Source organism: Rattus norvegicus, chromosome 3 (assembly GCF_036323735.1).
Source record: "Rattus norvegicus strain BN/NHsdMcwi chromosome 3, GRCr8, whole genome shotgun sequence".
Lineage (NCBI taxonomy): Eukaryota > Metazoa > Chordata > Mammalia > Rodentia > Muridae > Rattus > Rattus norvegicus.
The window spans coordinates 150346360-150367802 of NC_086021.1; the positions used below are offsets into that span (position 1 = coordinate 150346360).

Consider the following 21443-nt stretch of genomic DNA (forward strand, 5'->3'; position numbering starts at 1 on the left):
ATTTGGTGACCATCTGAATGGAACCTTGAGGAGTGGGGTTTTCAGACTCCAGTGAGCTCTAATTGGGGTGACTGAAGCTCACAGGGGGCCATGAACACACAAAGGTGAGAGCAACAAGGAGAGTGTCCAAACCCAAGTTTGCTAACTGCCCTAAGTGTTTCGTTGGGTGTTTGGGAAGTCACACTGTGCACTTGACTGAGCCTCTAGGACAGGGTTCTTTATGGGACCATCAGTATATGTTCTACTGTGACCCTGGGTCATGTGACACAAGTCTGAAGAAAGCCTTGGAATCTGGGAACAGGTTACTGATTGTCGCCTAGCTGGGCCAACTTAGTCCCAAGACAAAGTCTGATTTACATACAGGTCAAAATCCTTCACAAATACAGTTTTTTTTGTTGGTTTTTTTCTCCATCTTTATTAAATTGGGTATTTCTTATTTACATTTCAATTGTTATTACCTTTCCCGGTTTCCAGGCAAACATCCCCCTAACTCCTCCCCCTTCCCTTCTATATGGGTGTTACCCTCCCCTTCCTATCCCCATTACCACCCTACCCCCAACAATCACATTCACTTGGGGTTCAGTCTTAGCAGGACCCAGGGCTTCCCCTTCCACTGGTGCTCTTACTAGGCTATTCATTGCTACCTATGAGGTCAGAGTCCAGGGTCAGTCCATGTATAGTCTTTGGGTAGTGGCTTAGTCCCTGGAAGCTCTGGTTGCTTGGCATTGTTGTTCATAAGGGGTCTCGAGCCCCTTCAAGCTCTTTCAGTCCTTTCTCTGATTCCTTCAACAGGAGTCCCGTTCTCAGTTCAGTGGTTTGCTGCTGGCATTCGCCTATGTACTTGCCATATTCTGGCTGTGTCTCTCAGGAGAGATCTACATCCGGTTCACAAATACAGTTTTTAAACCCTTGCTTCCCATATGATTCAGAACTTGGGGTTGAAGAGCTAGCCCAGCAGATAAGTACACTTGCTGCTTGTGCAGATGACCTAAGTTTGAATTCCAGCACCCACATGGGCTGGCTCACAAATGCTTGCATCTCTAGCTCTAGGGGATCCAATACTCTCTTCTGGCTCTATGAACACCCACACTCATGTGCTCATATTAAAAACAAAATGAATCATCAGGAAAAAAGCCTGGGTCTGATTGTTCCTAGTGGTTAAATATCAGAATCACCTGGGTCTTTCATGAGCTTTAAGGGGAAGCCAACTGTGGCCAGAAAAACTTAGCCACATCTTTGCTAATCTGCCCAGCAAGTAGTTGAATTAAACAGGTATCCAAGCTGTCAAAAACAGAAGCCTGGTTTTAGTGCCCTGTAAAGTCTCCAATTTCCATTCCTTGGTCCTCTGGGTGACATGATATATACTGCATGTGCCCTGTTTTGTGGTCCCTGTGAAACAGAGACAGTCCCTACAAGACCAAGTATTTTAGCTGATTGAAGGAAAGCAACCACGGCCTCTGCTAGAATTCAACCACTTATACTGTAGGGAGAGAGCAGAGTCAGGTCAGTTCCTAATGGTGTCCCCAAGGACAGTCAATATAAATTGTCTCCCCACCCTCTTAGCATAGCTCAGCTATCTGTGATTGACATCCCTTGCTTCTTGATATTAATGGCAAGGGACCATCACATGCAGGTCAGGATTTTAACTATAATCATAAACCTAATCATATTTTTCATAGACCACTAGGGGCCTATGAAATAGGTACCTAGGAGTAGCTATTGCTTCCTTTTCATATGTACTATCTAACCCTAGGTACTCAAGCCTGGTCCACTCATAAGATTCTGTTTTTATAGTAACTTGAACACACACACACACACACACACACACACACACACACACACACACACACACAGAGGACAAAATACAAAGAGAAGCCACACTAGAAAATATTTTATCCCAATGCAATGTAGTGATCAGAGTCTCGATAAGGACAGGGATCATTAAACTGTTTCTATAAAGGATTAAAGAGCAAGCTCTTTAGACTTTGGAGGCCAGAAGGTCTGGTCTATCAATGCTACTGTGGCAGCCGTAGACAGTTAAATAATTTGTAGTATTACTGATGTGGGAGGAACAACAGAATCTTAAATCCTGTCAGTGGAATGCCCAAGGCGATTAGCACGTGATCCACACAGCACATGGTCCTATTTCCTTCTCCACTACACTTGGGCTGAGGCTTCTATACCTCCCTTCAGCTACTTTCTGCTGACCAAGGAAACCAACATACTTCATGACTGATGCAAATCTTCATGGTGTGCCTATATGGGTGTGACTATGTTCTTGCAAAAGTTTACTTTTAAAAACAGCTCATAGGCCATATGTGGTGGTATAGGCAATGAGTGGTTGACATATAGTAATTGACTAACCAATAGTCTGATATAGTAAAAGATTAAAAGATATGGAAGGCAACACATCTTTCAGTGACAACTCATGAGTGAAAGCCAGATTACTATAGCATCATGAATACATGTGTAAGTTCATATGTACCCATAGGTAAAATGTGTGTGTGCATAGCTATAAATATAAATAGGTGGATGTTCATGCATGTACATATATATTATTCATAAATGTATATGCACACAACATATACATTCACTTCGGGATTTCTGTTCTTATCATATAGAAGATTGGATATGCTGAATGAGTCCTCTGTTGATGGCAATTCTGAATAAAGGAATGCATCGATGTCTCGGAGAAAATAAAAAGTGAAGAGAGATGATTTTTTAGGTTTTTATCAGCCATGAAGTGCATTGTTTTCCTTGATCAGCAGGAAGTAGCTGAAGGGAGGCAGACAACAGAACCTCAGTTCTGGTGGAAAACAAGTAGGAGTCCATACTGTGTGGTTTGTATGCCAGTCATCTTGGGCATTCCACTAAAAGGAAACAAGATTCAGTTGATCCTCCCACAACAGTTTTATCACAAAGAATTTAACACAGTATCAGTCAGAAGCATTCATTTTAGAAGGAGACAGGAGGCTGTCGGCCATGGGTGTTTTCTCTACCCAAGGCCAGGTCCCACAGAATGGCTTTGATTCCAGATTCCTAACAAGGACTGGAGAGAGAGAGAGAGAGAGAGAGAGAGAGAGAGAGAGAGAGAGAGAGAGAGAGACAGAGAGAGACAGAGAGAGAGAGAGACAGAGAGAGAGAGATCATCACTGCATATATAAATGCTTGCATATTGGTATTAGATTTTTGGTGAAGTTGTCTCATAGATCATTTTAACTATATGAGCAGCCTTGTACATTGAAATCGATGTCATTTCTCCATCTGTACTGGCTAGTTTTATGTCAACCTGACACAAGGGAATGTCATATGAGAAGAGGGAACCTCAATTGAGAAAATGTTTCCATGTCTTAGGTTGTAGATAGACAAGACTATGGGTAATTTTCTTAATTAGTGATTGAAGAGGGAGGGCCCAGCCAGTTGTGGGTGGGGACACGTTAGGGCAGGTAGTCTTGAACTTTATTAAAAACTCAATGAGCAAACTATTGGGGCAAGCCAATAAGCAGCACTCCTCCATGACTTACTCATCAGCTCCTGCTTCAAGGCTCCTGCACAGTTTGAGCTTCTGTATGGGCTTCCTTGGACAGACTGTGATATGTAAGTCAAATAAACCCTTTCTTCCCCAAGTTGTTTTTGGTCACAGTGTTTCATCCCAGCCATAATAACCGTAAGTAAGACACTAGCCTTCACCCAAACAAATAACAAATCATAACATTATTACAAAACAACACTGACAGGTGTTAACCTCCTCCTCTGATCCCACTCTCTGATCCATGATTAAAGAACATTGTTTATCTCTGGTGATGAGATTCCAAAGCATTGTCAAGGGCCAGGAGCATGAGGGATTAGCATGTGTCTGAAGGTGACTCCATGCAACTCTTCATATCCTTAATTAATTCACCAGTATCAGGAACAGCTCTGTAGTCCAAGAAACCACAAGAAGTAATTTGATTTCCATAATCCCAAAGTAGGTATACCCCGGCTCAGAGGAGGAAGAGGCATAAATCCTTTATGGAAGAACTCAACTTCCACCATGCCCTCAAACTTAGATCATCTTCCAATCAAGCAGACAGTTCCCAGACATGCTGCCTTCTACAGGAACAGCAGAGAGCAAGAACAGAATTTTGAAGAATTTTGATGTACTGCAGTATAAAATAAATAGGCCCACGGTACAAAGTAATAGTTGTTACATTTGTATTTGAAAAAGGAGAGAGATGCAGACAGAAATTTCATGAAAAGAAAAAAGGATCATGCACTCTAAGGACCACTCAGAATTATTAGAAAGTTACTAATTAATACTTCTCCAAATGACAACAATAAGGTTGGGTATCTGTAAACAGAAAATGCAAAATTGAAATGCTGCACAAATGGAAACGTTAACCACTACTGACTGACCTGATGCCAAAGTGAAAATCCCATATCTGACCCCACTGACAGCTCATCAGAACCAAATCCCACTACAACCACTGTATGAAATCACCTTGCAGCTATGTGTACCTGGGATATATTAAATACATAGGAACTTCATTCCTAGATGTGTGTCCTGCCCCCAAGATATCTTAGTATATATGAGGAAATATTCTAAGACCAGAAGCAAAATTAAAAATCCAATACAGAAAACCAGAAGCACTCCTCATTCTAAGTGCTTTATAGATAGGATACTCGGGCTATATGACAATTGAAATATTATACTGAATTAAACAGAAATGCTGGCATGCCAAGAAAAGAGAGTAAGTGAAGAAGATAAGATAAAGTTGTCTACCAATCCTCTGAAAGGTACAAGGGGATGGGCCAAGGGGAAGGAAAGGGTATCAGGCCCATGGAGACTTCCTAGACCCAGTCATTTCTGTCAACCTAGCCCAGATGGCTAGATAGTCTGCCTTGCTCTATTTTTGTTTTAATAAGAAAATAGAAATATGTGTTTTCTTTTTTAAAAATGGATTTATTTACTTTACATTCCAATCACAGTTTTCCTTCCTCCTCTCCTCCCAGACCCTCCCTCTCACCTACCCTTTCTCTGAGGAGAAAGGGAGGCTTCTCATGGATATCCACAGGCCTTGGCTTATCAAGTTGCAAGAATAAATGCTTCTTCTCCAATTGAACCTAAGCAAGGCAGCTCAGAGGCAGACAACAGAGTCAGAGACAGCCCCTGCTCCAGTTGTTGGTGGTTCCTCATGAAGACCAAGCTGCACATCTGCTACATACGTTGGGGGGGGGGGGCGGTAAATCCATCACATGCATACTCTTTAGTCTCTGTGAGCCCCTATCTTCTCAGGTTAGTTGGTTTTTATGTCTCCTTGACCTCTCTAAATCCTCCAATCCTACCTCTGCCTTTTGCACAAGATATTTGGCTGTGAGTCCCTACATCTGTTTCCATCAGCTTCTGGGTGAAGCCTTGGTGAGAACAGTTATGCGAGGTACCTGTCTGGTTGTCCTTGGTGCCAGACCTCCCAGAATGCAGGCAACATGTGTCCTTCTGTGAAGTCTCCTGATCTCTAAATGTTGGAAACGAATTCAATTTAGACAAAACAGGTCTGTAAATTTAACATCAAGTTGATGACGTGACCTTCACAGCACTGTTAGTAATACAGAAAAGTGGAACTCTAGGTCAAGACAGAGGCAACACAGAGCAGAGGTCATTACAGGCAGGCAGGTTGGAGATCAGGGCACAGAATGGGGACCAATCAGCTGCTTTTTCTCTGTGACAGAGACAAAAAGTTGTGGGTTAAGTCTGGCACATCCCAACCAGCTTAGAAAGTTTAATAAGATGTTGATGCCTCGTGGATAAATTACCCTTGACCTTTATCTAAGGACAAGTCAAATACTACCCGTAAAACCAAGCAGACCCGTCATGGTGTGGCAGTGGGAAGGCCAGCACATTGTAAACGAGCATCAGGATGCTGGATGTTGCGCAGGTCTGATCAAATCAGAACTGTTGGGAACAATCTTGGCATAGTTTCTCTTGTTACTGGGCAAGCTGACACCAATTAAATGAAGGGAAATTACCCTAAGTATCCACTAAAACATTCATGGGCATCCTGCAACAGTGAAATAAGGAAATCGCTTTTCTGATGCTGGTTCTGATAGAAGACTACCAATAGCATAAGGATTGAGGGAATGAGCAAGTGGCGAGCAGGAGATGAAAGAGAGAAAGACACTGCTGATGCTTCAGACATACAGCCAGGCTGATTGTGGATCTTAATGTAGACATGACATTGTCCACTAAGGTTTTCAATGACTTACAGGAAAAAAAATCTGTCCTATTAGAGAAGGCCAGTCAATCTGTGTTCAAATCTATCTTTTTGAAGATCTTTCTACAGACTCCATGTTTCTGCTACTTTTGGTAAAGGAAACAGCCAGGAGGGAAGCCAGCACGTCAGAGTTCAACAAGAGATTTCTCTCTCCAGCCTAGAGCTCCTTGCATCTGGGTGTTTAATATTTATGCCCATTCTCTGCAGCTGCTGACCCCTCTTTTCTGTTATCTCAAAGGACCAACGCTCCATATAAAAAGGCCATGCTTCCGTGTTAAACTTTGGATGGGAGTGTGTATTTGATCAAGTTTTATGTAAATTCCATCTACCCACAGAGTGAATATTTCCCTTGCTTTGAAAATACACTTCGCCTTTGTCAGTATTTGTGTTCCCACAAGTGTCAAAGCTTGCATTTATTGTTTTCCATCCCCATCAACCTTTCCCATTCTAAATGCCTCTTGCAGAAATAATGTATCTCCCAGTAGATATAGGCCTTTATCAAAAGAAAAGCAGTCAGACAACCACCTTTTCCTCCTGGGGTCCTATTTGTGAAATACCTCCAAGGACATTGATAGGCCAATCTCCAATCCTTATTATTTGTCCTGAGCATTGTCTTGACTATAGTTTTGAATCACATTTTGCCTACAAAATTATTAGGTAGTCATCTCTAAACTGCAAATACATGTTAATGACATTTGAAACAAATTGTACAGATATGTAATGTGGGAAACATTTCTTTGTCACTTTAAAATGGAAAAGAAAGATTGCCTTCTCCTATCTCAGAAACCTCATTAGGTGGCCCAGTTACTGTGGTAGCCAGTAACTACCTCTCTGGGTCAAAATCCCAGCAGAACTCAAAGGAGGAAGAGTTTGTCTTAGCCCCTGGCCTCAGAGGGTTCAGTCCTCAGTGATAGAGCAACACAGTTCACACATGGCAAATCAGGAAGCAGACAGTTCCCCTTTTCATGTGTCAAGGTATCTAGTCCATGGAATGATGTTATTCCCATTTAGAGTGGATTTTAACACCTTAGTTAATCTTCTCTGGAAAAGCCTTCTTAGACATACCCAAAGGTATGCCTCACCATATCCCTGGTGATTTTAAATCCAGTTAACAACAAATGAAGATTAATCATAATAGAAGTTTCCTTTTGTGATAGTGAAATAGGGTCTGACTCTATAGCTTAGTCTTGCCTAGAAACTGTGTAGCCCAGGCTGACACCAGAATTTTGAAAAACCTGTTATTTCAGCCCACTATGGTCTGGAAAAATAGTTGTAAGCCACCATACTGTGCTCAACTCATCTGGAAACGTTCTCTGCACGAGAGAGTTATGAGGATCTTGTCAAAAATGCAGATTCAGATTCAGCAGGTCTGAAATAAAGCAATGATACGTCACTCCTATTAAGTCCCTGGGTGAGGATAATATTACTGGTCCAAAGACCACATTTGGAAGAGCAGAGACTGAACTAGTCATTCTAAGCATTTGTTAGACTGCTGACCACTCAAGGGAACTGGAGGAAAAATACAGTTGTCCAGGTCCACCCCAGGGATTCCTACTACATTTATTTGCAGAGTGACCTGACTATCATAGGCATCCCAGATGTTCCAGAAGTAAAGCTTGGGTGATGACTCAGAGACTTACTGAAATACAGCTGCATAACCACTCATAGCCAGGGTTATGAGCTCTTACAGGGCACAGTCTGTATTTCTGATAGCATCTCCTCCTGGAAAGCTTTGCAAAGAGACCCTTATGGGCTTGCAGCATCCTTAGACGTGTAACCTATTGCCAAAATAAATATGACCCTGTGAAATAAATGATCTAGCTCCTTTTACTGCTTCCACTGGGGCCAGAACATCTGAGTCAGCGAGTCCTATGTAAGAATTCCTGGACACTTCTCTTGTTTCATATAAATATCACACACCAAAACTCTGGGATGAATATGTAGTCCCCTGCTTGTTCCAGAAAGAACAGTTCAGGCCTAGGTACATTAAATTTGGGAGGGAATTATGAATTATTCCCCACCTTTGTTACAGTGTTGGAAGCAATAGCCCATCTCCACAATGTGTTATAGATTAAATGGTTATTGTGATCTGTATATATTAATGTTAGAAATTGATAAAGTAGCAATTATTCCTTGATAAGCTTTTCCCCAAACAACCACACCTTTTAATATTTCAAAACCTGAGGTCTTTGCTGGGAAGACTCTCAACCAGCTCATCTAATTAACCCAACCATCTAGCCCCATCCAGCCATGTGACTAGCTATAACTCCCAGGTCCATAGTTACATCCATCTCCTCTCATGTCTCCTGTCGAAAGGACCTTCCTCCTTCTTCTCCCCAGAGTTCCTTTCGCCCTCTCAGGAAGTCCCACCTTCCACTTCCTACCCAACTAATTGGCCATCATATTTATTATTGAGAGGCGCCACACTCATACAGACACAAGATATTCTCTCTACAATGCAGAATACCAGAAATACTCTAAATGCTTTGCAAAACCTTGAGAGATCTTCATGGGAAGCACCTGATTATTAGAGAGCCTCAAACTATCATTTTTATCTGTGAAAACATACCGTTTGTGTTATCAAGGTCCCAACATATGCTGGAAAAAATTAAAAACAACAAAATAAGTGCAGGGTGAAAATACTATCTGCTAAGTATATGGGTGGGAAAAGAAGAGATATTAGACACAGAGCAGTCATTGGTTTAATTAACACTTCTACTTCCTTGGTTTGAAATTGGCAATAATGATAATCCACTTGGAGCTGTGATTGCTCTTCATTAGGTTATATTCCAGTGTCAACCAACAAAGTTTTTTGGTACACTTAAATTTTTCCATATATAAGAGCTTCACTTCTATTTCTTTTTATCTACTATCTATCTCCCCTGGGAAGTAATATATACAAATACTATTGAGTAATAAATATTAAATGAGCACTCTAAGAGTAAGATTTTGCGAGGAAGAATGGATCCAGGACTTATTGCTATGGTGAGACTTCTACCAACATCCATACTCTACCTCATTGATACATGGTTTTTATAAAAAGAAACCACAGAAAAGACTTGTTTCAATAGAAAGTCCTGATCTAGAGCTCCTTGGGCAGCACGAGTTTAACAAATTATCATCAGCTCCATGCAAATTGATCTCATAATATTGGAGTGGTACTCAGCTTGTATCAAAACTTCAACAACTCTAGTCAATGGATGTAAATGTTTCAAGAGCCACTGTCCTCTGGCATTGAATCAATGGGATCTTTTGCTCTACAACACAAGTAGATCACAGGTACAAAGCTACCTGAAAATTAAAGTAGTCCCCAGTAACATAATGTCTCTTTAAGATCTAGGCCTTTAGTCTTTTTTATGTCAGTCATCCATGGGTCTATTAGATACACATCAAGTTTGAATTCCAGCCACCATATACACTTATAATGTCTACTTCTCTCTCATGTCACCTAATACTCACAGCCCTTTATGGCCAATTTTCTTCCAAGCCTCCAAGAAAATGTCAATTGGACTCTTTTACACATCCACCAGCCATGCCCAAACCTTCTAGACATACTCAGGAACACAAATGATACTTGAGCAAAAATCAATATAATTATAAAGATGTTCTGTCATACATCCAGGAAGGGAAATGGAGGATATGTTAGTTTTACTTATAACTTGCTTTTCAAATCCAGGAACTACAGATTTTTTAGAACAGAATACTATTAGGCCTATTGTATATGTTATTGGGACCAGAACCCACTTGCCAAATGGGAAATCCCAAATCAAATTATTATTCAAGTAAACAAACGAAAAATGAAGGCATTCCAAGATGCTTCTGACAAGGGACAAATGGACTACTAAATCAAACATTTCATAAATAAATTATCAAAATGCATTATGTAACACTAACATTAATGGCACACACCAGATTGCCAAGGCTCTTAATCAAATCTCTTCAATGTAGCCGTGATACTGTGAAAGGGTCGCTTCTTAGACAGCTCATAACACTATGTAAATCTCTCCAGTGACGTTTCTGCCATCACCAAATGCTTTCCTTCTGATCTGTCTCCAGGCCTGACATTTTTGCAAATTAAACTGGATTACATTATCCGTGATGGCCTAAATTCAATTATCGAAATAACTAACCAGCCAGCTCCATGACTAAATTATCCACCTGCTGCCTGAACTTTTTGGGCTTAACAATGTGCTGATTTCATTTGTGCTCTGAAAAGTGAAAGTAGATCTGGATTTCTCTTGGAAGACCTCCAAAGAACTATCTTCCCTTTATAAAACAACTTTAGGGATAAAAAATGAGAGAGAGTCTCACTGTAAAAGATTAAACTGGTACATAAATGTTGAAAGACGAAAGACGAATGCTCCTTTCCTGTGCCTTACTCTTTTGAAATGTTCTTCTGTCTTGTCAGGTCCAGTATGCTTTCTTGGCCATTTAGTTCCAATGTCTTATGACCTCAAACATTACCAGAAGAGACCTCTTTTCCTTGGTGCACATCTCCAGGCTATGCAGAAATCACGTTTTTGTTTACGGGAATGCTATCATATTTCCTTTCCATATAGGACTTCCGAGGTGAGGCAGATGGAAAGACAGAATGAAAGGGAGAGTATGGAAAGTCCACACTGGCACAGGCATCCCCTCTGCCCTTCCCAATTGCCATGACATGGCCTGTTCTACCATGACCTTCCCATGAGCCAAATAACTTTATTCTTCAAATTATTGCTCAGTTGAAAAACCAACTAACACAGCTTCATAATCTTATATTTTTAAAGTCCCATATCTCACTTCCCACTCAGCAGGACTTAATCTACTCCATGTTACCAATCTTTTCATTTTTTGCCATATGACCAGTCAAATCTTCACTTATTTATATCCATTTTGGTGGTAACTTGACATTACACATATTTTCATGTTTGTTGATCTATTTACATACAGTTTTCAAACTTGGCACAAGAAACAACATCTTAGGATACAAATAAATAAATCGTAAAGAAAGTAACTGCCAACATATATATTGGAGGAAACTTTGAAACTAATAGCTAAAGACATTAGAGTCATTTTGCTTACAAAGAAACAAATGCTAAACGAAATGCCAGAGAAATATATTAGTTCATGTTTGAAAAAAGGCAAACTCTGAAGTCTTATATTGGGAGGCCATCCAATAAACAAAGAAAAGACTTTAAAGATGAAGGAAAATGGAACTGTTAGTTTTTGTGTTTGGATTGTCACGTGAGCATTTTGTTGCTGTCAGACAGATCGGTACAAATTTGGTTTTGTTGTTTGAGTTGAGCTCACCCAACTCAATGACTTTTTACTTCCATAGATCAGAAGCCAATAAAGGCCTCAACAGGCTCATGTCAAAATGAAACAGGCAATGAGTGGTTCTTTACCAAATTTTTAAGGGAAGAGGGGAGCAGTTGTTTTCAAATCATTTGATTGTTGACAGAAGTCAGTTACTAATGGAGATCAGATTGAAGTTACCTTTGTCTTACTGGCACTTCAATTTCTGCATTCTCTTTAACCTCTAGGTACCCCCATGTCTGCTTCCTATGGAACTTGGGAAGAGTTTGGTGACACACATTATCCCATCACCTATCTCTCTGCTGTGGTAGGAGAGGAAGCTCAGATGATGTAATTAGATATAACCATTGCTCATCATAACTCATCATACACATGGCTTTAATTCATATACGTGTTTAAGCTATATACATTTGTAGGTGTGTATAAATGTTTAAATGAATGTTTCATATGTGTTCTCATGCAACAGATACATAGATGAAATAAGTGAACTCATTTTCTTCCGAATAGCTTAAAATACTAATTTTGTTATATTACCTAATCTTGTTTATTCCAAGGGATTCTTCATAGGAATATACAAAATATAGAAGACAAAAAAATAGTTACATTTACCAGATTGGAACATTTAGGTTTAGGAATAAAAGTCTATCCTTTTTTTTTCTTTCCCCCTGTTCCTTTTACTTTTAACAATTCATTCTCTTTAAGGAAAAAAAGGCTTTCTCAAGTTCATTAAGATGACTACAGGCATCAATGTTGGCACAGGTTAGTCCTAGTCAAAAATCTGTCAACAGTAAGTGTTATTCAAAGGCTGTGTCCTATAAAGAGATGGAAAACATTATAGTAAGGCTTGGTCTTTGGCTTGATCACTTCATTTTATATTGGTCTTTCAAACAAGGAACCATGAGAAAGTCTTGAAACTGATAAAGCCCCCAGGTCTGTAGGAACTATGGGTTTTTTATGGGTGATCAATACTGCGATCTCCCAAATGCTGTGCTGCAATTCTTTTAGGACTATGGATCTGAAAGGTAAGGCTCAAGATTTGGATGTCTTGGTCAAAAGCCTACCATGAACCCCATCCTACTGCCTACACAGTGACGGTAAGGTAAGTCATATGTTTGCACCAGAGACCTTTTTAAGGTAGAAAGAGTTTATTTTGGCTCACAGTTTAAAGTTCAATCCCTCATGGTAGAGAGCCAAGGCGGCAAGATCTTGTAGCATCTGGTCACATCATATACAGTCAGCAAACAGAGAGCAATGAAGGAATGCCTGCTAAGATTCAGCTCCTTTTCTCTATGCAATCCAGGATCTCTCACAGTTATGATGGGTCTTCCCAGAGGAGTTAAGCTTATCAAGGCAATCCCCCACACAGGCATGCTTAGAGGCCCATCTCCCAAATGACTGTGGTCTCTAGTTTACTAACTCTGCTAATTACAGGTTTATAGCTGCCCCAACAGGAAGGACTCAACTTAAAACATCACATGCTATTTGTGCAATGAGAAGGAGCTGTTCATCTTCGAGTCCCATTCATGTCTTGTGTGTGCTTCAACCTTTAATCCAGTTCACTGAGGGAGTAGAGTTGTTTTAATCAATTCATAACTCCTGAAAAATTGTTGTATCATGAAGAAATCTAACTCATGTCTACCCATTCCAATGGTTTACTGCACAGTCTCAAGATTATGTTCTTAGGCCTTGCCAAAGCTGTATCATAGAATACCCAGTGACTTCACTGTCTTCCCGACTGGGATGCCTGTTTTTCACTCAGAGATTCCTAACATTCAAATAATGGCATTAACTGGCTTCTGGTTGAAGATGACACGTAGGATATGTTAATGTTTGACTGTAGTAGTCATCCACTGAGCATATGTCTATCAAAACATCATGTTGCACCTCTTAAATGCATACACTTTAATGGAGTAAAATGACACATTGAGCATAATCTTTTAGATTTCTTCCTCAAACTCTTCTATAGCAACAGTAAGAAAAGTAGGAAACTTGACAGAAACAAAGTGTTATAATCTCAAAAGCAGATGGGCTGGTGTTGATTAAATGTTGAAGTCTGAATCTTGAGCCAAGGAGAACATGAGACATATCAGAGAATTCCCCGAAGATTCAGGAACTGTTTGCATCAAGGACCTTCAGAACGAAGAGGTTTTCATAAATCAAGGCGAGTCAGTATTGGCCGAAAGTTTATTGAAAAAGGCCATCTGAGCTGAGATCACCTTTGTATATCCATGCTGTAAAGCCAGAGTCTTTGTTTGCAGCAATGGAAGAACAGTCTGGATCTGTGAGAATTTCAGTTTTAGATGATTAAGGACCAGTCACGATTGCTAAGCCAAGGGCTAAATCCAATGAGACCCGACGTCTGTGAGTCCAATGAGACCCAACGACTGATGATCAGAACTCACGGTACTATTAACCAGAGCTGTCGGATATCAGGTTCCTAATTAAACATATAGCATGTGATCCAGGAACACTAAGGCTACCTTTCTGTTGAGACACATCAAGTATGACACCAGGAAAAACCAAAAGAACAAAAAAGTCATCCCCTTGCCTCCTGGAGATGCTGAGTTAACCTTAAAGAGATTACCTTTGTCAAACTGATTCAGTCTTTATAAGGGGAATCAGCCAAGAGATATTCTCCTGCTTGGCTGAGAAAAAGGAATCAGGCATGCTATAAACTAGAACTAGAGGCCACATACAGGAGACAGTGACAGGGGGTAAAGTAAGAAGGGATGGGCATGGCCAAGGAGTTACAGCTAGAGTCTAGAGTCTAGCACTGTAGCAGAGCACCCAGACCTGATAATCTTGGATTTAATACCTAGCACCAAAGGGGAGAAAGAACAGATGATCAGTGACAGAACCACAAAGAAATAAATTCTTCCATGAGCCAGGATCATGAGGCTCAGATAAAAATCCCAGCCCTGTCCAACACTTTAGCAGCTCTACACTCCTGTAAGACCTAGAGCCAAGAAACCAGCTCACATATACCCAGACTGAAACACAAAAATAGAAAATGATTTATCCTGATTCCAGCCATTAGGTTCATGGCAAACTTTTACAAGGTACTAGACAATTGCATATGGAAAGTATTAGTAGCTAAACAAACCCAAATGGCCCAGGAAGCATAAGGCAGTGTGTCTGTCACTATCGCCTACTTCTCACCAGAGAGCCAGTGAAGAGGGTGCAAGACTCATCTAAACCCAAGTAGGGAAGGTGCATAGCACAATCCAGCTCCCCTGACTCCAGAGGAATTTACCTGTGGAAAAATGACCTGACAAAAGGAAGACTCTTCTTACAATATGGTGCTGATTGAGTGTGCCCAGAAAAATGATTCAGAGACAACATTTCAAGAGATAAACGTCACAAACAGATAAAAGAAAGCCTGGAGTCCCAGTTAGACACGGCACAGAGAAGGAGTCTCAGTAGTGACAAAGCAAAGGAAAGAAAGCTTGAATGGTTTCCAGGAAGAGCTGTGGCCCAGTGGGCTCCTTTGAGCTTAGGAAGTGAGTGTTGTGGCTGTGTCGGGCTTCTTTACCTACACTTTTTTTTTCTTTTTTTTTTTTTTTTCGGAGCTGGGGATCGAACCCAGGGCCTTGCGTTTGCTAGGCAAGCGCTCTACCACTGAGCTAAATCCCCAACCCGGGCTTCTTTAAATGTGCAGAATTACACAGTGATTGTGGAGCTTCATGAAGCCCTAGCATGCAGGTCTGGGAAAAATACACAGCAAGCCTTCAATGACTCCAAAGAAAGCAGTATACAAGCCACCTTTTTTGTTTGTTTTGTTTTGTTTTGTTTTGAGATGGGGTTTCTCTATATAGGTCTGACTGTCCAGACTGCAGACGAGGCTGGCTTTGAACTCAGAGATCTGTGCCTACCTCTGCCTACCACGTGCTGGGATTGAAAGTGTATACCGCCACACCTGGCATAATGGCTCACCATTTAAATCTGGAGAAGTAAGCCAAGTTTGTGTTCATCTGTGTCTCAGAAACATTCTCTCTGGAAGCCACCCAGCTTAAGGTATGACCTGCTGGGAACACCCATGGTGAAGATCTCTGTGGTTCCTGAAAGGAGGTCTCAAAAGAATCATCCACAAAATGATTCATGATCTTAGATGTAGATAAGTAGGTAAATTCATCCTCCGATAACAACGATGAAATTAAAGATTACATAATAATTGGAATAGGCACACATTTCTACAACCCATGGCAGTATCATAGTGTTGGTAGGGGCTTCCATGGGATTATGTTTTCCTGAAAAATGGTGTTCAGTGGTAGGGAAAGTTAGATTCAGACAAATATGCTGATGAAGAACCTAATACCTACATAAGAGTAAGACACAACCACAAGGACAGGACTAACAGCAAAGCCAACTCTGTTCCTAAGGGATGTGACCTTAAGTCACTTTGTATCTCTAAAGTCATTAACTAATCTGCAAAAAATGATTCTGATGAGTAGTCACAATTTTCCTAAGCTGCCCAAGATATAAATGGAAAAATCATATATCATAGTGCAAACATAGCAATATATATGTATATATACACACATGCACATACACATATATGTGTGCATATACATCGTATACATATATATATTTCTTATACACATATATGCTTCTTATAAGTTTGAACCCATTCACAAGAATCACTTTGGAAGAATTCAAAAATGCTGTTTGTTTTGTGTTTTAAATCTTAGTGTGAAATCCTTAATCTGAGTCCAAAGCCATACCCTTTTCCCAGCTCCAACTAAAACATCACTGCCACTGTTGGTATTTCACTACAGCCTGTCAGCTATGTAAGAGAATTCATTGCCAGTTTGTAGAGTGGATGCAGGAAAGATCAAAGCCCTTGGTCCCAGCTCTGGACACAGTGAAAGACAAGCTGTCTTGAAAGGATCAGGTTGCTAGATTGTGGAATGCTTCAAGCATGTTAAACAGGAACGAAGCAGCAACAATGGAAACAGGATTCGGGGCAACAAAAGTGCAACCATTAAATTTTCATGATTTCATAGCTCAGGACACACGAGTTCATCACTGTGGCACTTTTTATGTTGGTGAATTTGTAATAAGCATAGCTGTTTGAAAATCAGCACGATTCATGGCCATAGCTCAGCTCATAATGCTGCCATTTCAGAACTGGATATCAAAACCACTGCACTATTAAAACCAAAAAGATCCCTTAATAAGTAAAGAAACTAAGTGTCTGAACATCGACATCATTTCCTTTTCCAAGAGCTGAAAATGCTTTGTGCTATCAACTAATGTGTTCTTACTACGGCAGCTGGGGGAGGTCAGTCAGGACTTTTGCAGAAAACGGTTTGATGTAGAAGGCTCAGTTTTGTTTATTTCAAGGGTGAATCTAGACTGGTTTCTATCATTCATCTTCCAGTCCAAAGTAATTCTGACAGTATTCCAATCTCAAACCTACCAAGACAAACACACACACACACACACACACACACACACACACACACACAGAGAGAGAGAGAGAGAGAGAGAGAGACAGAGACAGAGACAGAGACAGAGACAGAGACAGAGAGAGACAAAGGGAGGGAGGGAGAGGAGTAGAGAGAGGGGGAGGGAATCATTAGGCATAACTTGTGTCCTGAGAACATTGTCACCTATTTTCTAACTATAATAAACACCACACCACTCTTGCCAGTGATTGGCTCTGCAGTTTGAGAACCTTCTTCTTGAATTGGGGTCTCTCCTAAACCATAGATTCTTAGATGAGCGACATGACCAGTTTGATGGTCTAGAAATGTGATAAGAATTAAAAGTTTGTGAGCATGCAATGACCCACAGTCAAATGCATTGTGAAGCTAACATGTTTCCAGTAGTGCATGACCATGTCCTATCATGGGCCTTCTCTCTACTGTTGGTTCTGAACATGCAACATGTCCACTCTGCTCTACACTGTACATGCCCCACACCTGAGAATGTGCTTCGGACACCGTGGCTCAGATTTAAGACTATTTTGTATGTTACCAATTGCATTGTTTTATTGTACCTACAAAGGCTTCTGCTCTTGTAGAAACTCAATGGTTTAATTTTGGAAAATAACAGCTTTTAATATTTTCTATAGTCATTCCTCAGCACGTATCAAATTAATACAACATTGAGTTCAATTGTGTTAGGATGTTTGATTTTAAAATTACTATTTGAATTGCTAACTTCAGTCTCATGAAAGAAAAAAATCAATCAATGGATTTTGGCTTAGGAGTGAAACAGAATTTCCAGCAACTTCTGAAGCAGCACCTAACACCCTTCTGCCATTCTGTGCTAGAGATTCATGCAAAGCAGAGTTATTGGCACAGACTATTATAAAATCAAAATATCAGTCAACTCTGAAAAATATTGAAGATGCTCTATGCATCCTGCAGCATCAAATATTCAGCCAAGATTTCATTCTTTATATAAAAATAAACACTTCTATCACTAGCATGAAAATTTGCCTTCACCATTAATAAATAATAAATTTACTTGTGTAACAAATATTGCTTTATAACAACTTCTTTAGATTTATTGTCACTGTTCGGCTTGTGTACCTATTGCACACACCTACATATTAGGACTGTGCCAAAAATAAATCAGTTGAAAAGTGTAGTAAGTTAATATAGTTTAAGAAGCTGTTAAATGGAAAAACACCCAAGACAATGATCTCGGTACAAAGCACAAATAAGAGAGAGACTGGAATGGTGAGGCAGCTCGATGAAGGAACTCAGCTTCACTGAGGGGTTGCTGGGAGATTGCATAGAACATGCCACCACGACTGAAAAGACCGAAAGTCTTTATCCCGTAGCTTTTTATTGTCCATGGTTCGTAGCTTCTTCAGGCATCTCCTCTGTACTCATCTGTCTACCCAACCCCTGTACCACAAATACATTCCCAGACTGGCAAAGGCATTTGGGCTTTCTCTGGTCTTGGAAAATGGAAGCCACCAACATGCACAGGCATGACAAGAAAGGAATGTCCAGTGGGACAACAAAGCAGATACCATGTTTACAAACCTTAGATTTGCCCCTGTCACCCTTCACCACTGGCTTTTCTTCCTACAGTCAACTGACTCAGAGACACCATAGATCTTCCTTCTGTACTTATGGCAGTGGCAAATCATAGACAGGCAGATACAAACAGACAATGGGGAGGGATGAACTGAGTATCCCTATCCTAAATACTTGGGACTAGGAGTGTTTGAGACTTCTGATATTTTGGGAGTTTGGAATGTTTACATGTATGTGAGAAATTTTGGAAATAGGACCAACTCTAAATAAGACAAAATTTATAGTGTGGAATTTTCCTCTAATAACATCATGCTTGACAGTGTTAAGCAAAATGTGGTGACTCATTTATGTAAGCAAGGGAATTGCCATGAATTGAGGCCTGTGAGTTCTAACCAGCCTGGGCTACAGAATAAAAACTATCTTGAGAAAAACAAACAAACAAATAAACAAGGCAGGTGCATATTCTTGAGAATATCTGACCTTGATTTTCCAGGATAAGGAAGCTTAAGCTATACATGTAGAAGTTAAGGCCGCAGACACTTGTTCCCCACACCCTTGAACTCCTATTTCCTCCTCCAACTTAATTTCAACCTAGGATCATGATATTTTCTATAAGCCAACTCTATTAGATTTCTAGAATATTCCTCCAATCATAGTTCCAAGGGTATGCCATGTTAATACTAGACTTCGTACAACCAGCACTGTAAACCCAGCAAGAAAGTCTGGGCACTAACAAAATGTTGTTTTCTTCCAGAAGTGCCTGTCAACCTTCTGTGAGGGCTGAGTTCCAACTTGGCACACAGAGAGCCATGGTGAAAACACGCAGTCTCCCTACAGTTCCACAGTCCACCAGCCAGGGCAAGACAGCCACATGGGAATGACTGAGCATATGCAAGGCCCAGAAGATTTTAATTTAAAAATAATTTGTTTATGAAAAGAAAAGAGACTTTGAGAGAGAAAAACTGGTAGAGGGTATGAAAAATACTCTCCTCCAGGGAATAACTGTTTATAAAACAAAAGGCAGACACACAATAATCAATAAATAAGCAGGCTTGGGAACACAGTACATGTAAGGCATTCAGGTCCTCAGTGCCAGGCAACAGGCAAACATTGGCATCTACACTCTTGGTGTCTACACTCAGTAATAATCATCTTCTAACAATGCCAGATCAAACACTAGAACATTCAGGACAAAGTTCTGGGTATGATCATCTGATGTATCTTTGATTTATGGGAGTTTTCTCTGGGAGAATGTCTATCCCCAGAGCTTGAGTAAAGGTTGACTTCTCCATAGTACCAAAATAAAACTCAAGGGAGGCCAGGCAGGCAAAAACATTAGCCATCCAACACTGAATGAGAGCCTCAGAGAGGAAGTTGTCAGTCCTGTGGGCAGAGAGGGAGTATGGGAGCATTAGTATGGGGAACACTTTAACAATAAGTGGGGACTGAAGAGGGAGAAAGAATATAGGGAACTATGTTCAAGAGAGAAGTTTGATTATAAACATAAAGAAAATTACTTATGAGAACTGAGGAGACAAATAGAAGAGAGTAGCATGGGTAGAAATGAGGGTAGAGGGTGGAGAGATAGTTCAGTGGTCAAGAGCAGAGGACCTGGGTTCGATTTCCAGCACCCACATGGCAGTTCACAACTCTCTGTAACTCCAGTTGCAGAGGATCCATTATCCTCACACAAACATACATGCAGACAAAACGCCAATGTACATAAAGTAAATAAATGATTTTAAAAAAGCAGCATTGAGATGAAGGTGGGCAAGCACTCACTCATAATGACATGTGTCTGAGGTCATGCTCACCAGCGACTCACCAGTCCTTTGGCCTGTGAAATGGGTGGCAGATAGGAAGGGTTCCAGGTCTCCCTGGGAGAAGGAGATTTGGCATGCAATCACTCACTCAACATGAATGTCCATCCTCGAATTGATCTCATGATGTCCATGATCGTTATTGCTCAGTATCCTTTGCTGTATTTAAAAAAAACACTCCAGAACATATACAATAACACAACTTCTTTTCTCTCATTAGTCCTGGGGGGCTTCTTGGCTCAATGGCTTTCACTTGTGTCTCATGCAATTTGGTCAGGTTGACAGGGACTGCATTCACCTAGACAGCAAAATTCTTGGTAGGTAACACATTCATTCACCTGGAAGACGATAGTGCAACCTAGTGAGAAGCTTTGTGTGAAATACCTCCCTGGAAGCTTGGAATTCAAGAGCATGGCACAGATGTTCTCAGACAGAATGACTCAAGACTAAAGGGTCTGGTGGGCCATAACCAGACACCACCATACAAGCTACGGTGAGCCTGGACCTATTCGGCATCTCTTCTCCCACACACATTGGTCACAGTAGGTTAAGTTCTCACTCATCTCAGAGAAAGAGGAAGAGTCTTTTTGCTGAGACTCTTGACAAATTGTGCTGCAGATGAGGGATGAATTCTTAGGAAAAATTAGCCACAGAGATCTAGTCAGGAGAAAATAAAGCTATTCTTTGAGCCTGTTGAGTTGTTAGTTACAAAGAGAACATGCTTTGTTAACTTTCAATCTCATGTGACCTCCCATAATATCAAGTCAAAATGCAATTTGATTGGTTAGAGAAAATTCTATTTTTTGTGACTTTATGTTATAATTCTCAAAAGGAATGCCCAGAAAATATACTGTCTGTAGAAAGCCTCCATCAATCGGGGGTTTATTTACGGTCTTTTACTCATCTCATATATACCTTGGTCCCAGGCACTACAGTAAGTATTGGGTGTGCATAGATAAAAAGCATTGTCCTTTATGCTCAACGATGGAGGGCTATGAGAGAGGTTCTTTCACACTCATCTTACAGGGCTCAGGGAGTAACAGTTTAAACTCAGGAACCAAGTTTAATGTTGCATATTT

The 21443-nt window shown here is 40.5% G+C and overlaps 1 long non-coding RNA gene across 1 annotated transcript in view; it reads right to left on the minus strand.

Annotated features, from left to right (window-relative positions):
* Positions 1-600: 600 nt before the first annotated feature.
* The window catches only part of LOC120101717 (uncharacterized), a 52691-nt gene continuing 31848 nt past the window's right edge, over positions 601-21443 (minus strand). Inside the window, exon 3 of the long non-coding RNA XR_005502512.2 lies at positions 601-20662. This is a non-coding gene — a long non-coding RNA (uncharacterized LOC120101717). The remainder of the gene's footprint in view (positions 20663-21443) is intronic.